Here is a 21,657-nt window from a genome sequence, read left to right as displayed (position 1 = left end):
ATTTCAGGGGGTTGGACTAGATGATCCTCAGGACCCTTTCCAATTCTACAATCCCTTGGTGATCTGCTTGCACCATTAACAGCTTGTTGGACCAGTGATCTGTTCTTTGCAGATCACTCAATCTGCAGCTGGGAAGTAATGCCTTTTTGGGACCAACCAAGGGGTGGGGCAAGCTTTGTGTTCTCCTGAATTCTTGGATCAAGCAAGATGTTACACAAAGCAGGGCAACTAAATCTGCCTGTGTCTTTTTTTAAGTTGCTTCTTTCCTTTCTTGTTTTTTCGCCTCCTTCCCCCATCCTGTTTTGTGTAACACCTTGCCTGAAGAAACAGTCTGGGAAACTCGGAACCTTATCGCACTTTTGTGGTGGAATCTACACACATAAAAACCGTTCTGAAAATGTTTTTTTTAATTATTATTTTAAAAAGCGTTTTTAAAAATACACTGAATTTTCCATAAGACTCACCATCACCATCTATGTATCTGAAGAAGTGTGCATGCACACGAAAGCTCATACCAAGAACTAACTTAGTTGGTCTTTAAGGTGCTACTGGAAGGAATTTTTTTATTTTGACTATGGCAGACCAACACGGCTACCTATCTGTAACATCACCATCTAGTGTATCATACTTAAAACTCACTTGAAATGTTTTATTTGCAGCATTATAACTGAGTCCTCTGACATTTCCATGAGGGTATTGCCCAGCTGTGAGTTTTGACTTCCCAACTCCTTAGGGGTTAGTACAGCTACATTTGGTTTTATATAATCTTCTCTGGCTGCAATCCAGATTGTTTAGATGCCTGCCACTGCTGTGCTTTCCACTGACATCAAGGAGCTAGGGATCTCAGGACTGCATCCATAACAATCTTGTGATTGCTACCCAGAGTCCAGCTCAGGAAGGCAGGAGCCCAGTGCAGAGGTTCTCCAAAGTGCATGGCTTCCCTTTCCTTGCATGGGTTCCAATATAACAAATGTGAAGTGTCCCATCTTCCTCGGTGCTCTGTATTGTGATGGCTAGCATATGAGACACAGCTCTGTCACACAGTCAGTCATTCCACAGACCCAACCACAGAATCAGAATCAGAAGAATGTTTATTTTCATCAGCCACTAGCCATAGCAATAAAATAAAACACAACGTACAGTGGTACCTCGGGTTACATACGCTTCAGGTTACAGACTCCACTAACCCAGAAATAGTACCTCGGGTTAAGAACTTTGCTTCAGGATGAGAACAGAAATCGTGCTCTGGCGGCAGGGCGGCAGCGGGAGGCCCCATTAGCTAAAGTGGTGCTTCAAGTTAAGAACAGTTTCAGGTTAAGAATGGACCTCCGGAACGAATTAAGTACTTAACCTGAGGTACCACTGTACTGAAGATAGAGGCAAAAAATTAACTATACAAAATACATTTTGGAGGTTTACATCAATAATCAAATAATAGATCTTATTCTAATTGCCCCTGCTAATTTTTTTGCAGTTTTGGCTGTCACCTGATTATCTTGATCTGCTAGAATAAAGGACACAGTAGCAAATGGTTGAGCGACCTGGTCTGGATAGTAGCAGAGGGGTAATAACCTCACTCCTCAAATCATTATAAAGAGAGCAAGCCAAAAACACACGAGCTACTGATTCAATACTGCCATCTCCACATGGACATAAGCATTTTTCCAGCAGGATTTTTTGAAATCGACCCTCAAATACAACCAAAGACAGTATATTTAAGACCCAACCATACTGGGGTGAGAGGAAGGATTTATCAAGCAGGTCCATTTTGTGTTGTGGTAAAGTGCTTTTGGGGTAGCTCGCTTGGTAAAAGGTAAAGGGACCCCTGACCATTAGGTCCAGTCGTGGCCAACTCTGGGGTTGCGGCGCTCATCTCGCTTTATTGGCCAGGGAGCCAGCGTACAGCTTCCGGGTCATGTGGCCAGCATGACTAAGCCGCTTCTGGTGAACCAGAGCAGTGCACGGAAACGCCGTTTACCTTCCCGCCAGAGCCGTACCTATTTATCTACTTGTGCTTTGACGTGCTTTTGAACTGCTAGGTGGGCAGGAGCAGGGACCGAGCAACGGGAGCTCACCCCGTAGAGGGGATTCGAACCGCCGACCTTCTGATCGGCAAGTCCTAGGCTCTGTGGTTTAACCCACAGCGCCACCCGCGCCCTAGCTCACTTGGTAGGGCACTCTTAATCTGAGAGTGATGGGTTCGAGCCCCACATCAGGCAAACGATTCCTTCATTGCAGGGGGTTGAGCTAGATGACCCTCGCGGTCCCTTCCCACTCTCCAATTTTATGATTCTCTGGTTCTATGAAGGCTGGAATTCAAGACATCCCTACTTAGAATAAAGGCCCGTTTATTTCAGGAGCCCTTACTCCTAGGTAAGTGGGGTTATGATTGCAGTCTAATTCTTCAGTTGTACAAAGAGAATCAAAATTTAAGGGAAATTTACATACCTGCGAATAAATCTCCACCCAAGCATACTTTGAAATACTGGGATGTTCCTTTCTTATTTATTTTATTTATTGGTTTTGTTAAATAATTTCAGTTGCAAGCAATCTTTACATGTAGTAAGAACAGAAAAATGCAGGATGGCATTCAACGGGATTTTAAACAGAGTGGAGCCACTGAAATTAATGAGCACGATTAAGTCAGGTCCGTGGATTTCGATGCACCTACTCTGAGTAAAATTGAGTTGAATACCACCCACTGTCCTTTGAAATAAAGTGTGCTGTAACGTTTTAGTATCCATCCATCACTTCAAATTATAGCAGTGCTCAACACATCCCCCCCAAAGTGTAGTCAGAGCCTAGGAGGTCTCTCTAGCCTTTGACAATGTTGTTGTAAATTGCTCTTTTTATTTTCTCCCTAACCACCCACTATCACCCTGCAAGGAGCCTAGAAACCTCTGCATGCAAGTCTTAAGTTCCTGTTAACTTTAAGTTAATCAATGTCAAAGGCTGCATCAGGCTGCAAAGCGCAAAAGAAAACATTTGCATTGTCAATTTTGCTTGAAATTGATTTCGCCCGACCCTGTTCTGCCCTCTGAGAGCAGAACATGGGAAGGGGAACGAGAAGGATCTGTATAATGCTGCAATGCAGATACGAAGAGAAGGATGCCAGGAGTTCACCTTTCCTTTTGCCTGGGACATGGCACACAGGGACAGGTACACAGAATAGCTTTGAAATGCACACCGCACAGTGTGAAAGATAGGTTGGGAATGGTGCTAATGAAGACACAGTCTTGGATTGTCTGGTTTGCAAATAATAGCATGACTTAAAAAATCGGATCACTTGTTCCTCCACCATCAAGCCTTTTGTAAAAACATGTCAGTATATGGGCACAGAAATGCAATTGTCCCTTATTGTCTCAGCTCTAGAAATATTTACATGGAAGGAGCGTCTTTTAAATGGCATGGAGGTACGTTGAAAGCATGTGGCTCTTCCTTAGGTTATCAGCAACTGCTGTACAAAGAAATAACCCCCTCTTCCCAAACACTGTTAATAATGCACAACCTTTTTACACTTTAATGTTGGCTATATCTTAGAAATATCGCTTTTGGCGCTGATAACTAATGTGAATTTAGAATCCATACTAACAACAAACTCTATGTTCTGAGCGCCTAGTCTTATGAAGCCAAAACAGCACTATCCACAAGGGGGGCAGGAATGCGGGTGGTGCTGTGGTCTGAACCACTGAGCCTCTTGGGCTTGCCGATCAGAAGGTCAGCAGTTCAAATCCCTGCGACAGGGGAGCTCTGTCCCAGCTCCTGCCAACCTAGCAGTTCAAAAGCACACCAGTGCAAGTAGATAAATAGGTACCGCTGCAGTGGGAAGGTAAACGGCATTTCCATGGGCTCCGGTTTCCATCACAGTGTCCCGTTGCACCAGAAGCGGTTTAGTCATGCTGGCCAAATGACCCAGAAAGCTGTCTGCTCCCTTGGCCTGAAAGCGGAGATGAGCGCCTCACTCCATAGTCAAGTTTGACTGGACTTAACCTTCCAGGGATCCTTTACCTTTATTTTTTTACCTGCCCACAAGGGGGCAATGCTATCTGTCAGCAGGCTAGGGGAAAGGCAAAGTACAGGAAATCATTAGGGTCTTGGACACACCATCTGTTTGTTCAAAGCACATCTGAACCACATGACTTTCCCCCAAAGAATCCTGGGAATGGCAGTTGGTTAAGGGTGCTGGGAATTGTAGCTCTGTGGGAGGTGAACTACAGTTCCCATGATTCTTTGGGGGAAGGTATATGCTTTGGATGCATGCCATGGAGATGACCTAGTCCTAGGGGGAGAAAAGTGTGGGAATGTTGTGGATAGTAGGGGAGGATATATGGATTAAATACAGTGGTACCTTGGGTTACATACGCTTCAGGTTACATATGCTTCAGGTTACAGCCTCCACTCACCCAGAAATAGTACCTCGGGTTAAGAACTTTGCTTCAGGAGGAGAACAGAAATCGTGCTCCGGCGGCATGGCGGCAGCAGGAGGCCCCATTAGCTAAAGTGGTCCTTCAGGTTAAGAGCAGTTTCAGGTTAAGAACGGACCTCCGGAACGAATTAAGTACTTAACCCGAGGTTCCACTGTATTATCTTTCCTCACTCATGCTAGAGTGTCAGTAGCAGAGTACATACCCCAATATATTGCAGGAAGCTAGTTGGTAGACTCAACTGAATCTCTTTAAACAATCCAGTCTGGCTTGTCCAGATTGGATTATTCCTGGTAAATCCCCTTTGTTCCCTCTTAAAAAGAATGAAGACACAACAGTCTTTTCTTAAAAGTAATAAGAAGTTTACTTACATTCAGTTCACAGTAGGATCCTGAAGGCAGGCTTTAGCTTGTAGTTACAGATACAGAGAAAGGTGTGGAATCATCCTTTTGTGAGGGATGAGCCCATGTGCTGCTGACGGAGAGCCAGCACACAGCAAATGCATCAGTATTAGAAGAGAGCAGCAAAAGAAAAGAAGAGCAAGGGAAGAGGACTGTGTGACTGGCCCTTTTGCAAGGGTCTCACAGGGTCACACCCATCTACCTGGTCACATGCAGGAGGAGGATGCTCCAGACCAGGTGTGACAGGAAGTCCTGCTGGCTGGAGTAACATCCCCCTGTGTGTTCGGGTTCCGAAAGGTTCGGCAATGGAGATGTTCAAGAACCGAGGTACCACTGTATTTATTTGCAAATTTCCTTTAACCGCTTGCCAACGTCAAGACTTTCCTCAGGAGAAACCTTAACCAAAAACACACACAGAAAAACAAACAAACAAAAAACCCAAACAAATCCAAAATTAACTATATCGGTTGCTTTTGTAATCGGCGGTTGTTGTTTTGTTGTGCCTCGTTTGACATAATGTGAGGAGAATCAGGTGCTTTTACATTACTGGACATGCTGGGTTGCATTTCCAAGGACGCCCACCAGAGAGAGCACAAAATCTCTTGAAATTAGTGCGTCTAGCGCTGCTATAGAGAGGAATCTCCCGTTGTTTGCTTTTATACGAATCCCCTTCCCTACTAAGCCAAGCATCCCAGACAGAGCTTGCTTTAGCTTCTGCTTTAGCAATGCATCTCTCATTTTCTCTCTGGGTTGAACTTCCTCCCGCTCCCCCCCCCCCCGGTTCTTGGGACACCCCTCCAGACTATCACTGTCTCAGAAGTGATGCCAGCTGAATAATACATGAAAATAATTAATAATTCTCTTCAGACGGTTTACATTTAATTATTGAATAGTTCAACAGATCCATATCGACGATTGCATCCGAGGCATTTATTTATTGATGACTGCGCCGTCCGTTTGGAATGTAATGAATTGTTTTAATTTCCACATCCTTCTTCCGAGTCCCAGGGGTCGGTTGGGCGTGGGTGGCTGTGGTCCTGTACAGAGCTCATCTCGTGGGCTTAGTCTGAATGGGAAACTTAAGGCGCATCCACATTGCAGTTAAGCTCCGGTTCATGCGCAGAGGGCACCTTCGTGAACCAGAGTTGAGCAAGCTCAGGTGAAGGGAAACAAAACGGGCAACGCATGCCAGGGGAAGACATGCCCAGCCCCTCTCTGGTGTGGACAGTAAAATGCAAATGGGAGTTGGAGACAGCAGAGAGAAAAACAACCTTGCAGCATTTCAAGCCCGTAATATGTACATAGCCGATTTGGACGCTATGTGGTCTAAACCGCTGGGGTCTAAACCACTGAGCCTCTTGGGGTCGCCGATCAGAAGGTCGGTGGTTCGAATTCCCACAACGGAGTGAGCTCTCGTTGCTCTGTCCCAACACCTGCCAACCTAGCAGTTCGAAAGCATGCCAGTGCATGGGTAGGCAAACTAAGGCCCGGGGGCCGGATCCAGCCCAATCGCCTTCTCTATCCGGCCCGTGGACGGTCCGGGAATCAGCATGTTTAAATGAGTAGAATGTGTCCTTTATTAAAAATGCATCTCTGGGTTATTTGTGGGGCCTGCCTGGTGTTTTTACATGAGTAGAATGTGTGCTTTTATTTAAAATGAACCTCTGGGTTATTTGCGGGGCATAGGAATTCATTCATATTTTTTTTCAAAATATAGTTCAGCCCCCTGCAAGGTCTGAGGGACAGTGGACCGGCCCCCTGCTGAAAACGTTTGCTGACCCCTGTGCTAGCGCAAGTAGATAAATAGGTACTGCTGTGGTGGGAAGGTAAACAGCGTTTCCATGCGTTCTGGTTTCCATCACAGTGACCTGTTTCACCAGAAGCAGTTTAGTCATGCTGGCCACATGACCCAGAAAGCTGTCTGTGGACAAACATATAATATTATTATTATTGTTGTTATTAATTAAATTTGTATACCGCCCTATACTCACCGGTTTCAGGGCAGTTCACAGGATAAGATCACAATATAAAAATACAAAATACATAATAAAATTAAAAACAACCCAATAACCCCCCCAACACGTTTTAAAAGGGCATTGGGTATCAACAGGGCAAGTCTTGAAAATACAACTCTCTGGTGTCAAAGGCCAGGTAACAGACCCCCGAAGTGCCCCCATTTCTCAGGGACAGTCCCAGATTTACAGAAGCCGTCCCAGTTTCTGATTTGCTCCTGGAATGTCCTGCTGTTCTTTAGGACGTCCCTATTTTAAATGTTTCCTAAGACTGTCATGGAGCATTACCAGCACAGAATGCAGATGCTGATGAGAAAGTCTACTTACATCTCCATCCACTTTCTCTCTCACTTGCTGAATGATCAAACCAAAAGAGATCACTATGCCTCTGGAGCAGGGGTAGGCAAACTAAGGCCTGTGGGCCGGATGAGGCCCAATCGCCTTCTCAATCTGGCCCGCGGATGATCCAGGAATCAGCGTGTTTTTACATGAGTAGAATGTGTCCTTGTATTTAAAATGCATCTCTGGGTTATTTGTGAGGCTTGCCTGGTGTTTAGACATGAGTAGAATGTGCCCTTTTATTTAAAATCCACCTCTGTGTTATTTGTGGGGCATAGGAATTCCTTCATTTTTCTTTTAAAAATATAGTCTGCCCCCCCCCTGAAAAAGTTTGCTGACCCATACTCTAGAGTCCTAGTGACTTAAGGAGCCAGCAGAGGGAGGTGTCACAATGAAGGGCGTGTCACAAGGACCTCCGCAACCTAGCAACCTCCAACACTCAACTGACACTGCTCTCAACTGACACTACTAAGTTTCCTTATAGGGCTTTTAATCCATGTTCAGCTTTTTACAAATATGTAAAATGAAATCTGCATGTGCTGTAGAGGGAAGTGAGGAGCAGATGGGGCTGGTCCACCTTGGAAGGTAGTCCACTTAGGAGAAGGAAACCTCTGACCCTAAACTTCCACTGCCTTGCGGCTATACACATCTGTGAGAAAGGCTTCAGGAGGAAACTCCAAGGAGAAACCCATAGCTGCTGCCTTGTGGGACATCTTCAGGAGAAGGAAAAGCTAAGGAGTAAGCCCTACAGAATCTGGAGTCCCTAAGATGGCTGTATGCCTCCTTCTGACAACTCCTGCCGCAAAGCTGGTGCCAAATGTCTTGCCCTGCTTTCCTTTGGACCACATCAGTGAAACTGAGAGGGTGGTCTTGTTGCTAGGGCTTCCATATACTATGGCTAGGTGTGCTGTTCCTGGGGGGTTACCGTGTGGCATGGTCCGAGGCAGAAGTGGGGTCCAAGGGAGGGAGTCGGGCGTGGTCAGGAACTCTGGCAGAAGAGCAGGACAGGGTGCAGGCAGGAACAGGCTACCAACAATGTTGCTCCCGCAACCTGGGACTGGGCTGACTGGCCTTTAACTCCTCTGAGGCCTGGGGCGGTCTCGGCCCACAGGTGACTCGCCTCCCCTGGCCTTAAGGCGAGCACTACGCCTGAGAGAGCTTAGTTCCCTCCACCTCTCTGCCCTGAGCGTCTGCAGCTCAGGAGAGGCTGGAGGGTTACTGGACCCAGAGACAGCCTCACCTTCCCCTGACGGGGCTGGGAGAGGAGCACCTGCAGGCAATGGGTCCTCGCTCACCTCCGGAGCCAGAGCGGATTCAGCTGGTGTCTGCTCCTGAGGATCCAGCACAGGTGAGGGCCCTTCAGTTTCAAGCCCCTGCCCCAGCTCAGCCGGCCCTGGAGGTGGGGTCTCCTGTACAGGCTGGGATTCCTCCAGTTCAGCCTCTGAGTCCAAATCCCAGGCCATCACAGCAGGCTTGTGCCCGGGCCGGTCACTTTGGTGCTACTAATGTAAAGTTACCAGATTTTTTTCAAAGAATCGGGGGACTTTGAGGTCTCTTCCAAGTCTTACAGTTCTAGGACTTCAACAAAAACTTTTCCTCTGCACTTCTCCCATTTATTTGGGGATATATATATATTCTCACTACATACATCATTACTGCAACAGCCGGAGTACATCAGCGGAGACAAATTAGCTGAACGTAAGCAGCACTTAGATGAATAAAGTGACTGAGTGGCAATTAAGTCGAAAAACACACGGAGCCCATTAAGACAACATGCATATCTATTGCCAATAAGCATCCCTTCTGCTCGGCCTGAGCGGCAATCTTTGAGCGATTTTGCAGCCGTCTAATTTCTTTTGTCTAGTCATCACCGGCTTCGTTGGCTGGGAAGTATTAGGAAGTCTTCATGCCACATTTGGCGGCGTCTCATTATGGCGCATTGTAAACCAATCCGCAGAAAACGAAGGCTGAATCTCGTCGGTGATTGGGGTGGTTGTTTTCTCCCTCGCTCGTCTGTTCCTCATGATTTAAGTGCACCGTTGTAAAATTCCGCCTGGCGTCATTGCTTTTGTCGCCGTAAAGTTGCTTAATGCCCCATTGTAGAAGATGGCTCATGATCCTGACCGAGAGTGAACAGGCCAGAAGGACGGCCTATAAAGTCCTTGACGCAATGGTTTCGTAAACAGGTGGTTGTTGTTGAAAACGGAGACAATTGCCGTGCTTGCTCCCCACACACCATTGTCTGAGAGGCTCCTTCTATGCTATTACACTACCTCCCAGCCCCCTAGAGCAGGGGGAAGAAGAAGAAGAGTTTGGATTTGATATCCCGCTTTATCACTACCCGAAGGAGTCTCAAAGCGGCTAACATTCTCCTTTCCCTTCCTCCCCCACAACAAACACTGTGAGGTGAGCTGAGAGACTTCAAAGAAGTGTGACCAGCCCAAGGTCACCCAGCAGCTGCATGTGGAAGAGCGGGGAATCGAACCCGGTTCACCAGATTGCGAATCTACTGCTCTTAACCACCACACCACACTGGAACCGTTTGAGCCTGCTAGGCCAAGATACTTATCTCTGGCAGCCCCATGAACCACGTTTGACAGGAGGCAGGCATGCCAACTCCAGAGGGTCTTCAGCCTTCCTGGAATGCCCAGTGGCAACCTCAAAGGAACAGGGGGCCTTGCAGAAGAGGAGGAGATCCAGCGTGGCACAGTGGTTAGAGTGTCGGATTAGGACCTGGGATATCAGGGTTTGAATCCCTACACCTCCATGAAGCTCACTGGGTGACCTTGGGCCAGTTGCTGCCTCTCAGCCTAACCTACTCCACAGGGTTGGTGTAAAGGTTAAAAAGGACGCGGGTGGCACTGTGGATTAAACCACAGAGCCTAGGACTTGCCAATCAGAAGGTCGGCGGTTCGAATCCCCGCGACGGGGTGAGCTCCCGTTGCTTGGTCCCTGCTCCTGCCAACCTAGCAGTTCGAAAGCACGTCAAAGTGCAAGTAGATAAATAGGTACCGCTCCAGAGGGAAGGTAAACGGCGTTTCCATGCACTGCTCTGGTTCACCAGAAGTGGCTTAGTCCTGCTGGCCACATGACCCGGAAGCTGTACGCTGGCTCCCTTGGCCAATAAAGCGAGATGAGCACCGCAACCCCAGAGTCGGTCACGACCGGACCTAATGGCCAGGGGTCCCTTAAACCTTTACCTTTAACCTGCCCTGGGACCTGCTGATGAAGGAGGGTAATAAAATGAAAAAACACGCAAGGGGTGTTTTCTGGTTTTCAACTGTTCGGCAATATAGGACCAGAGAGGCAGAGAGGTAGATTAGACAGCTAATGCTAAGTAGGTGCAGGAACAACGGAAGCTTGGCTATAAAGGAATACATTTCATTTTACATACTTGTAAAAAGCTGAACATGGATTAAAAGCCATAAAAAGAAACTTAGTAGTGTCAGTTGAGAGTAGTGTCAGTTGAGTGCTGGTGGTTGCCTGGTTGCGGAGGTCCTTGTGACACGCCCTTCATTGTGACACCTCCCTCTGCTGGCTCCTTGGTCACTAGGGCTCTAGAGGCATAGTGATCTCCTTTGGTTAGATCATTCAGCGAGTGAGAGAGAAAGTGGATGGAGATGTAAGTAGACTTTCTCATCAGCATCCGCATTCTGTGCTGGTAATGCTCCCTGACAGTCTTAGGAAACATTTAAGAGATTAAGATCACAAATAATTTAAATACTTCATCCAGCCCTTCTGGGCTTCTGTATGACTCCACCCACTGTTCTGTAACAGTGAAGGGAAGTGACTGTGGATTCTGCTTACACTTTAGGAAAAGGAAAACTAATAAGATGTCACACCTAGGAAAGGGGCATTCTTTTTAGGCTAGTGACACAAGGTTCGCTTGATAACTTGCCATGGGAGCATTAAGCATGCGCTCTGGAAAGGGTAATATCTTGCATTGTCTTCCTCCCCTTCAATCAAAATTTATTTGATTGATATCCTATGCCCTTCTAAAATGTGTTTGGTGGGGGTTATCGGGTTGTTGTTTTATTTTGATTATATATTTTGTGGCTTTATATTCTGATTCTATTCTGTGTACCGCCCTGAGACCTCCGGTTGTAGGGCGGGATATAAATTCTAATAATAATAATAGTAATAGTACTTGTGAATCATTAGAATTGCCCAGCTCCCCATGTCTAATACAGATACTTGATCTTTACAGTGCGAGTTATAACTAAGTACAATATACAGCTGCAGAGTTTAAGTAAGTGGAAGGCCAACATATATTTTTTTAAGCAAAGGAGGCTTGCTCCTAAACAGCACTGTGCGTGCCTCATGAGATCAATCTAAGTGTTCTGTTTCCAGTGTTGTTTTATATGAATATCGCAACAGTTCCTAACCAGTCCCGGAACTGCTGACGCAGCACTTAAAGCTCGCCGTGCATCCCGAACATATTCCGAGCACGACCGCACGATTCCCAAAGCCACTCTTACAACAGTTGCGAGATGTCAGTGAATCCTGTATTGTTACAAAGAAGTCTGTTCTCAATTCCGCCGAGGTCTCTTTAGAGAACAGAACTTATTACAGCACCAATACCTTCCAGGAGAAAAAGCAGTACAAATACGAGGAAGATTGATTTTTTCCCCTTCTTCCCTTGAATGCCTTCTGCACTTCTGGGCTAAGAATCAGCCGCGTCAATTATTATTATTATTATTATTATTATTATTATTATTATTATTATTATTATTTTCTGATTAAGCAATGCTGCTTCAGTGCTCAGCGAGCTGCTTACTCATGAAATGGGCTCACAAGGAGAGGTGGTTTGCCTTTGTGGCATATTCTGGCCTTCCAGGTCACATCCGTGCCATACATTTAAACCAGGGGTTTTCAAACTCTTCAGCAGGGGGCCCGCCCACTGTCCCTCAGACCTTGTGAGGGGCGAGACTACATTTATTTGGGGGGGGGATGAGAAAGGGACGATGAGCTGCTTTAAATGGCGGCTGCTCAGGCACTCAGCCAGTGTGGTGTAGTGGTTAAGAGTGGTGGACTCGTAATCTGGTGAACCGGGTTTGCTTCCCCGCTCCTCCACATGCAGCTGCTGGGTGACCTTGGGCCAGTCACACTTCTCTGAAGTCTCACAGCCCCACTCACCTCACAGAGTGTTTGTTGTGGGGGAGGAAGGGAAAGGAGATTGTTAGCCGCTTTGAGACTCCTTCGGGTAGTGATAAAGCGGGATATCAAATCCAAACTCCTCCTCCTCCTCAGCCAACTGCGGCTCCTGTGTCTTGCGAGCGGCGGGAGTTGGCGGTGGTGGAGGAGGGACGATGAGCAGAGAGCGAAAGGGCACTGGAGAAGGGCTGGTACCAACAAAGCCCAGCTCCCTTTCTCCTCTAGGCAGGGTGGGGAGAAACCAGGAGGAGGGAGGGAGGAGGCGCTGCCGCGGCGTCAGGGAGAGGGACGGAGAGGGAAAGAACAAGTGCGCTGGCGATCCATGCGGCGATTCCCGGACCGTCCGCGGGCCAGATTTGGAAGGCAATCGGGGCTGATCCGGCCCACGGGCCTTAGTTTGCCAACCCATGATTTAAACTTTCCCCCAAGGAATCCTGGGAACTGTGGTTTCTTTGGGACCGTTCCAGTGCTATTCCCACTGCCCCCAGGAGGCTCACTCTAAATTCCTTCTTGCTCTCTCCTACCATATATTTTACACTGAAATAAGGGACAACGCTGTATGGGTTAACTCTGCCCCTGAAGGACCAGGTGTGCAGCCTGGGAGTCATTTTGGGCTCACAGCTGTCCATGGAGGCACAGGTCAATTCTGTGTCTAGGGCGGATGTCTACCAGCTCCATCTGGTACGCAGGCTGAGACCCTCCCTTCCCGCAGACTGTCTCGCCAGAGTGCTGCGTGCTCTGGCTATCTCCCGCTTGGACTACTGCAATGCACTCTACGTGGGGCTACCTTTGAAGGTGACCTGGAAACTACAACTAATTCAGAATGCAGCAACTAGACTGGTGACTGGCATTGGCTGCCAAGACCATATAACAGCGGTCCTGAAAGACCTACATTGGCTCCCAGGCATTTCGGAGCACAATTCAAAGTGTTGGTACTAACCTTTAAAGCCCTAAATGGCCTCAGCCCAGTATACCCGAAGGAGCGTCTCCACCCCCATTGTTCTGCCCGGACTCTGAGGTCCAGTGCCGAGGGCCTTCTGGCAGTTCCCTCACTGCGAGAAGTGAGGTTACAGGGAACCAGGCAGAGAGCCTTCTCAGTAGTGGCACCCACCCTGTGGAACGTCCTCCCAGCAGATGTCAAGGAAATAAACAACTACCTGACTTTTAGAAAACACCTGAAGGCAGCCCTGTTTAGGGAAGTTTTTAATGTTTGATGCTTATTGTGTTTTTCATATTCTGTTGGGAGCAGCCCAGAGTGGCTGGGGACGGCCAGCCAGGTGGGTGGGGGTATAAAAATTATTATTATTATTATTATTATTATTGATAGGTGGAAACCCTAGAAAGCAACCACTGCAAGATGACAACTCCTCAGATGTTTTCTGCCTGTGCATTGAATGGCTGCAAGGAATTGCGTCTTTGCCCGACAGCAGGAGTGTTTCACGTTGGGACCAAGTCCCAGGACTTTTCGTTTTAATTATTGCAGAACATTAAAGCGTTTTGTGGTTTGGCCACGCTTTCTTTCTCCATCACTGTGCTATTGTTTATGATGCCGTTTTACGGAGGTCGGTTTGATTGTTAGGTTTGCTCTTAATGCTGTTGCGCTTCATATGTTTCCTTGCAAGCCGACTTGATTTTTATCATAGGAAAGCGAGATCCGTCTGTCTAAAACAAACTTGTGTGACATAAACACACAAGATAGCAAAGATGATCTAAAGGAGCCATGTCCATCCTGTGTTGATTATGCTAAAGATGCTGTTGCTCTGGTTTTGCCCATCTGGGATGGGAATTAGGGGTTAAGAAAAGAGCCTTAAAGCTCCTTTAATGACTGTGTGGATATTTCCTCCTTTATTGTAAATAATTTTTATCAAAAGTTTTTCAAATAGCCATTTCCACAATTAAAATCTTTCAGTATACCAATGCATTCAACGACTTTCCTCCTTCCCCTTCCAAGGCTCCTTTATTTTAACCACAATTCTTGTATATCCATTTAATTCAACCCCCCCATTTTAACATCCCTTTTAAATATGCTGTGCTGTTGAATTTACCTTAATGCTGTCAGCGTTTTCGTCTGTGTGTGATTATTTTCTATATATTCGCCAACAAAATTCCACTCCTCTTTAAATACTTGTTCTTCTTGCTCTCTAAATCTGCTTGTTAACCCTCCTAGTTGTGCATATTCTAATGTCTTAAGCTGCCTATCCTCCTTATTAGTGACCTCACTCACTTTCCATTTTGGGGCTAACAGCATCCAGCTGCTGATGTCGCATACATAAATAGATTTTTTTCTGACTCCTGGGTACCTCTGTCTGAACCATTCCTAAAAGGAATGCCTCTGGGGTTTTTTTTTGGGGGGGGGATTGTTGATTTCAACATTTTTCTCATCTCATTGTAAAACATTTCTTAATACCCTTTAACTTTTTTGCATGCCCACCACATGTGGAAAAAAGTTCCTTCAGTTTCCTTACACGTATCTGATTCAGATTTATTCATCTTAGCTAATCTGCTTTATTTTCTTACAGCTGTACAGTGGCACCTCAGGTTAAGAACTTAATTCGTTCCGGAGGTCCGTTCTTAACCTGAAACTGTTCTTAACATGAAGCACCACTTTAGCTAATGGGGCCTCCTGCTGCTGCCGCGCCGCCGGAACACGATTTCTGTTCTCATCCTGAAGGAAAGTTATTAACCCGAGGTAATATTTCTGGGTTAGCGGAGTCTTGTAACCTGAAGCGTATGTAACCTGAAGTGTATGTAACCCGAGGTACCACTGTATAGGGAAGTTTTTAATGTTTGATGTTTTACTGTGCTTAATGTGTTTAATTTGTTGGGAGCTGCCCAGAGTGCAACCTAGTCACATTGTTGTTGATGTTGTTGTTGTTAAGAAAAAAGATGGCATAAGGGGGAGGACCTGATCAGGAATATGACAAAGGCAGATTTAGGGGAGTGTGACTGACCAGTTTGGTTGCACGAGGTGCAGAGCCTCAAGAGTACCACAACTCTGAGGTGGAAGGTGAGGGGTGAGGGGCCGCCAATTTTTGGCACCACACAGGACACAGTTGAAATTTGAGACCCCATGGTGTCATGGTGGTGGGTTTTAAAGCGGGTGGCACTGTGGTCTAAACTACTGAGCCTCTTGGGCTTCCCGATCGGAAAGTCAGTGGTTCGAATCCCCATGACCGGGTGAGCTCCCGTTGCTCTGTACCAGCTTCTGCCAACCTAGCAGTTCGAAAGCACACCAGTGCAAGTAGATAAATAGGTACCGCTGTGGCGGGAAGGTAAACAACATTTCTGTGTGCTCTGGCTTCTGTCACAATGTTCCGTTGCGCGAGAAACGGTTTTGTCATGCTGGCCACATGACCTGGAAAGCTGTCTGTGGACAAATGCCGGCTCCCTCGGCCTGAAGCGAGATGAGCTCCGCAACTGCATAGTCGCCTTTGACTGGACTTAAATGTCCAGGGGTCCTTTACTTTTCTCTCTCTTTTTGCCCTCACACGTCCCTTTTGCAATGGGAGGAAAGCATCCATTGGCACTGTTTAATATGGTTTTAAAAATAGGTGTGCAAGGGATAAAGGTGGGAATAGCAGTCATGCCCAGCTTGGCCCTTCGTCTAGAAAAACTGGGGTGCGGCACTTTAGCCGATTCCCAAAGCTGAGAATTTTGAGCCTGGCTGTGCCGTATAGGCATATATACTTGCCTTCATCGTCTGCCTCTTTATGCATTTGTTGACAGAGCGAACACTACAGAGATGTTGCGTAAGTTGCTGCATTGTTGTCGCGACCTGCTCCGGGACCTTATAGTGAAGGACGGATAATAAATCAAATTGACAACAACAATGCTGTCCCATCCAGAAGACAGCTTACACATGTCTCCTCAAAAGCAAGCCCCACAGAGTTCAGTGGGACTCAGACAAGTGTATCTGTAGGACATCTGCCTGAACTGGGTAATGCATCTTCTCCAGGGAAGTGGAGAGTCTGGAAGAGTTCGGCATTTTATGTGCACTCCCTCATCCAGATACAAAAGAAGGGGGAAGGAAATGTTTCCATTATTCATGAGAGCAGAGTGGGAATGTGACTAAACGCTCTCAATACACAAGGACTCTCATCTCTCTCTCTGATCAGCACCACTTGCCTGCACGGAATTATTGATTCCAGGTTTCCATCCTCCTGAAGCACTGCTAGGTAAATTTCCAGAGCTATTTCCCCCTGCGATGATGCCTCTAGTCTATAATCTTGCTCTGGCAAGCCGAGGAATCGCTCAGTGACAAGTGGCACATTGCTGCCTTACCCCCAATTTCCTTCATTGTCACTGAGCGGTTCCCCCAGCTTGCCAAAGCACGATTGTGGGCTATAGGTATTGTTACAGGGGAAAATAGCATCCCCAAAGGATGAAGGAAGTATGGCCTAAGGTAAAGGTAAAGTAAAGGTAAAGAGACCCCTGGCCATTAGGCCCAGTCGTAGCCGACTCTGGGGTTGTGGCGCTCATCTCGCTTTATTGGCCGAGGGAGCCAGCGTACAGCTTCCGGGTCATGTGGCCAGCATGACTAAGCCGCTTCTGGAGAACCAGAGCAGCACACAGAAACGCCGTTTACCTTCCCGCTGGAATGGTACCTATTTATCCACTTGCACTCTGACGTGCTTTTGAACTACTAGGTTGGCAGGAGCAGGGACCGAGCAATGGGAGCTCACCCCGTCGCGGGGATTCGAACCGCGACCTTCTGATTGGCAAGTCCTAGGCTCTGTGCTTTAACCCACAGTGCCACCCATGTCCCTTAACGTGGCCTAAGGTAGGGATGGGTGAAATCTGTGGTCCTCCACCAGGCGATGTGATGGGGACTCCAGCTCCCATCAACCACACACCCAGCTCAGCACAGCTGTTAGGGATGACAATGGGCACAGGGCAGGGGGGCCAACTTGAGTAGATTAGGGGGGGGAGCCCCGCTCCACATAATCAATCACAAGATGCACCACATATGCACAATTTGGATGGCAATGCTCATCAACTTGGGGGCGGGGGGCTTGGCCCCCTCAAGTAATTTACGGGGGACGGGACTTCAGCTCCTAGGAATTGGCTCCTATGCTGTAGGGTCCAACTTTGGTAATATGGTGCCTTGAACCAGGACCAAATCTCCCCCCCCCCCCAATTTTGAGTAGGTACCCATATAAATATAAGTTGCTGTTATTACTTAGGGCCCCATTGGCTCATCAGCCTCTGTGGGGGAACCCTAAATCCAGGGCAATAATCACACTACAGCCTATCCTCCCCCCCTCCCCAGGAATCGTGGGAACTGTAGTTTTTTAAGGGTGCTGGGAATTGTAGCATTGCGAAGGAGGAAACTGAAGTCCCTTTAAAAGAGAGAGAGAATGAGGAAGTCTCGTGCTCTAAACGTTCGGGATGCAGCTTAACTTCGGAGCGTTTGACTTCTGTGGGACTTGACTCCTGCGTGGTCACGATGCGCAGCGCGGCGCCTTACATTTTTGCCACCTCTCCTCTTTCTTTCTCTCCCTCTCTCTCCGGGCAAGCATCTCGCGTGGCCTTCCTCATCGGTCGGGGCGCCCGCAGCGAGCATCCCGGGCGCGCCTCCTTCCCCGCAATGTGGGGCTTGCAGGAGACGGTGGGGGGGGGGGAGCCGGGAGGCCGAAGGTCCGCCCTTCTTCTGTGTCTCCTCCTCCTGCCGCTGCTGCGGGGCTGCCGGCGAGCGCCTGCCAAAGCCGCGCTGCGTCCTGGGGACTCGCCACGCGCGCCGGGCGCCGCCAGCTGCTCCACGGAGCAGCTCCCTTTTCCCGCGCGCCACGCTTCCAGTGCCAGGTATTTCCCCTCGCCATCGCGGTGCAGAGGGTCAGGGAGGGGGGTCCCCCTTCTTCTCCGCCCCCTCCGGCTCCCATTTGCCTTCGTTTGGGTCCGCCTTTTCGCCGCAAACTTTCCCTGGGGTCGCCTCGCCTTGCCTCTCCAACCTTTGCTTCGTGCGCGCAAAAGAAACTTCGCTGTATCCTCTCCGCTTTTCTTTGCGCCTCCCAAGTTTTCAGTTCACGTTAAGGGGACTGGGAAGAACAATGTTTTCCCCCCTCAATGTTCCTCCCCTCTCCTCGGGCTCCCCCGCACCTTACTTCTTCTTCTTCTTCTTCTTCATCATCATCATCATCATCAAACTTGTAGAGCACCATCCCGCCCCCCACACCTTGCGTAAAACTGAGAGCCCCGCTCCGTTTCTTATTTGCAGCGCCAGAGGGTCCCAGAGGACACACTGTTGTGGAAACTCAGCCCTGCAGTTTAGGGGTTGTGTCGGGGCGAGCCGTGCTTCCTTTGAGAAAGGAAGGCACCCTGCACACGCTCAGAGGCAGTGACCTTGCCATCTAGGCTGCAGGTGGAGTGTGCAAGTACTGGCTAAGGCTGCAGTCTGAATTCAGTGGGGCTTGCTTCTGAGTAGACGTGGTTAGGATTGCAGCCTGGGTATCTCGCATGAAGCCTACGAACAGATTTCCAGGGCTGAGCTCTAGCTCAGCTTCTCATGCTCCGTGGCAGTGGTGTAGCGTAGGTTGTCAGCACCCGGGACAAGGCAAGTAATTTGCGCCCCCTAACCCGTGGATTTGCGTCCCCTAACTCTAACCCCCAGATGTTGCGCCCGGTGCGGCCGGCCCCCCCCTGCACCCCCCACGCTACGCCACTGCTCCGTGGATGTCCTTTCAGAAGAGTGAAGCCTCGTGGATTGTGTGTGTGTGTGTTTTAAGGGTGGGTGTTTTGCTGAGATTGACTTGGAATCGTTTCTCCCCTTTGAAATGGAGTGACTTTTTCTCTTTGAAATGTGAATGTTGTGTAATTCTATGGGGGACGTCTCAGATACAGAACTTGGTTTTCTACTTTAAAGTACTGTAGTAATTTTGGTCTTTTACTAGGGAATGTGTTGGTTTGTTTTAGCATGAAACTGCATCAGATTGGACTCTGTGTCTCTGTGTGCTTAGTAAGGGGAATGACAAACTCTTTGAGACTTAGAGAATGGTAGAGTTGGAAGGGTCCTCCACAGGTCATCTAGTCCAACCCCCTGCAATGCAGGAATCTTACTTCAAGCATCCATGGCAGATGGCCAGTCAAGCTCTTCTTAAAAACCACCAAGGAAGGAGAGTCTGTCACCTTCTGAGGGAGTCCATTCCTCTGTCGAACAGGTCTTAATGTCAGCAAGTTCTTTCTGATGTTTAGTCGGACTCTCCTTTCTTGTAACTTGAATCCATTGGTTCAGTTCCTGCCTTCCAGAGCAGGAGAAAACAGTTATGTTTTCAATACGGGTCACATTCTGCTGATCTTGGCAGTCCTGCAACTCAGGGTTTGCCATCTGCAAGGGAGATGTTCCTTAAAATGTGGGTGCTTCCAGGCTACTGCTATTTTAGGATGAGATGCAATCAATATATTGTTCAATTCAAGTTGGGCAATTAAATGTTGTCTTTATACTGTTGTCTAACACATCCCCCACTCCAAAGAAACAAACAAACCCCAGACTTTTTGTGGTAAGGAACGTGATTGGAAAAGGGACTCGAAAACGCTTGCTTTGACATAATGCCATCTGACTTCCTTTGCAAACAAATTGGGATGAATGCTTGATAAATAACTGGCGTTTTCTAAGCTCTCCCCAAACTTTGTGCAAACAAATCAGGACAAATGCTGAAATAATAATAAAAGAAACAACGGTCACCTGGAAGCCCATACTGCAGAGATCCACCCCGTCTTTCCAGAATACAGATTTTAATAGTAGTCTAGGTTCATTTTCTTTGAAGTATTAGTGTACTATGGTACATTGGATGGTAATGGTATTGCTGCACTCAAAATGGATTTATTTCTCAAAATCAAGGTGCATTAATTGTCTTTTTTGTAATGCCCTTCAATTTCCTAAGTGTGTTTTAAAGGGACAGTGGAAGCTGGCTCCTTCTTATCCCATTAGTGACCTGATCAGCCTTCTCCCTTCTCCTTTGTTTTTTCATCAGATATTACAAAAATATTTGGAAGCAACTCTTTAACTTGGCTTTGGTTATTTTTGGTCAGGCTTCACAACATTCTTGTTTAATCTTTCCTCCTAAAAAATATACAGTCATGCCTCGTGTTGCGTCCGCTTCATGTTGCGTCTTTTCGCGTTACACCCCGCGGCAACCCAGAAGTACCGCAACGGGCTACTTCCAGGTTTCACCACTCGTGTATGCGCAGAAGCTCCAAATTGCGTCACACGCCTGCGCAGACACAGTGCTTCGAGTTTTGGGCATTTCACATTACAGACGGGCCTCCGGAATGGATCCTGACTGTAACACGAGGTAAAAGGTAAAGGGACCCCTGACTATTAGGTCCAGTCGCGAATTACTCTGGGGTTGCGGCACTCATCTCGTTTTACTGGCCGAGGGAGCCGGTGTACAACTTCCGGGTCATGTGGCCAGCATGACTAAGCCACTTCTGACAAACCAGAGCAGTGCACGGAAATGCCGTTTACCTTCCCACCAGAGCGGTACCTATTTATCTACTTGCACTTTGATGTGCTTTCGAACTGCTAGGTTAGCAGGAGCAGGGACCGAGCAACGGGAGCTCACCCCGTCGCGGGGATTTGAACCACTGACCTTCTGATCGGCAAGCCCTAGGTTCTGTGGTTTAACCGACAGCGCCACCCACGTCCCTGTAACACGAGGTACCACTGTAATAATAATCCAGTTAAGCCGGAAATCATCTTCCAAAAGTTGAGCTGTGCAGCAGCACCCTGTAGAAGAGAATTGATGTGAACCCTCTTTCAGTTGGGATGCTTTAGGCATTGATGTCCTCAGCTAGTGCTTTCTCTTTATTTTTTGGGCTACCTTGATTGTTTCATGTATTATATTTCTAGGTTACACTTAAAACAAGAGAAGGGCTCCTCAGAGACCCAAGTGCATCCCACTGTCCACGTAGGAAATCCATAGCCACAGTATCTCTTGATAGGTAGCCTTCAGCATTTGCTTAAAAACCGCAATCAGGGCAGCCTGTTCCACAACTGAGAGGCTAATTCCATCAGGAAGTTATTTCTAGTGGTACAAACCTTTTGTTGCTTTACCTTACAATGCATTAAGGTAAAAGTATTTTGGAGGGATGTGGGTGGCGCTGTGGTCTAAACCACTGAGCCTCTTGGGCTTGCTGATCAGAAGGTCGGCAGTTCGAATCCCTACAACAGGGTGAGCTCCCATTGCTCTGTCCCAGCTCCTGCCAACCTAGCAGTTCAAAGCACACCAGTGCAAGTAGATAAATAGGTACCGCTGTGGTGGGAAGGTACATGGTGTTTCCGTGCACTCTGGTTTCCATCACAGTTTCCCGTTGTGCCAGAAGCGGTTTAGT

The 21,657-nt window shown here is 47.7% G+C and overlaps 1 protein-coding gene across 4 annotated transcripts in view; it reads left to right on the top strand.

Annotated features, from left to right (window-relative positions):
- Positions 1-18,051: 18,051 nt before the first annotated feature.
- The window catches only part of KCNS3 (potassium voltage-gated channel modifier subfamily S member 3), a 53,729-nt gene continuing 50,123 nt past the window's right edge, over positions 18,052-21,657 (top strand). For all 4 annotated transcript variants that reach the window (XR_014217589.1, XM_082215579.1, XM_082215578.1 and 1 more), the window contains exon 1: positions 18,052-18,132. The gene's annotated coding sequence lies outside the window, so the exon portion shown is untranslated. The remainder of the gene's footprint in view (positions 18,133-21,657) is intronic.

The sequence above is a fragment of the Podarcis vaucheri genome, assembly GCF_965113315.1.
Source record: "Podarcis vaucheri genome assembly, chromosome: 3".
NCBI lineage: Eukaryota > Metazoa > Chordata > Lepidosauria > Squamata > Lacertidae > Podarcis > Podarcis vaucheri.
This window is presented reverse-complemented; position numbering and strand designations above follow the sequence as displayed.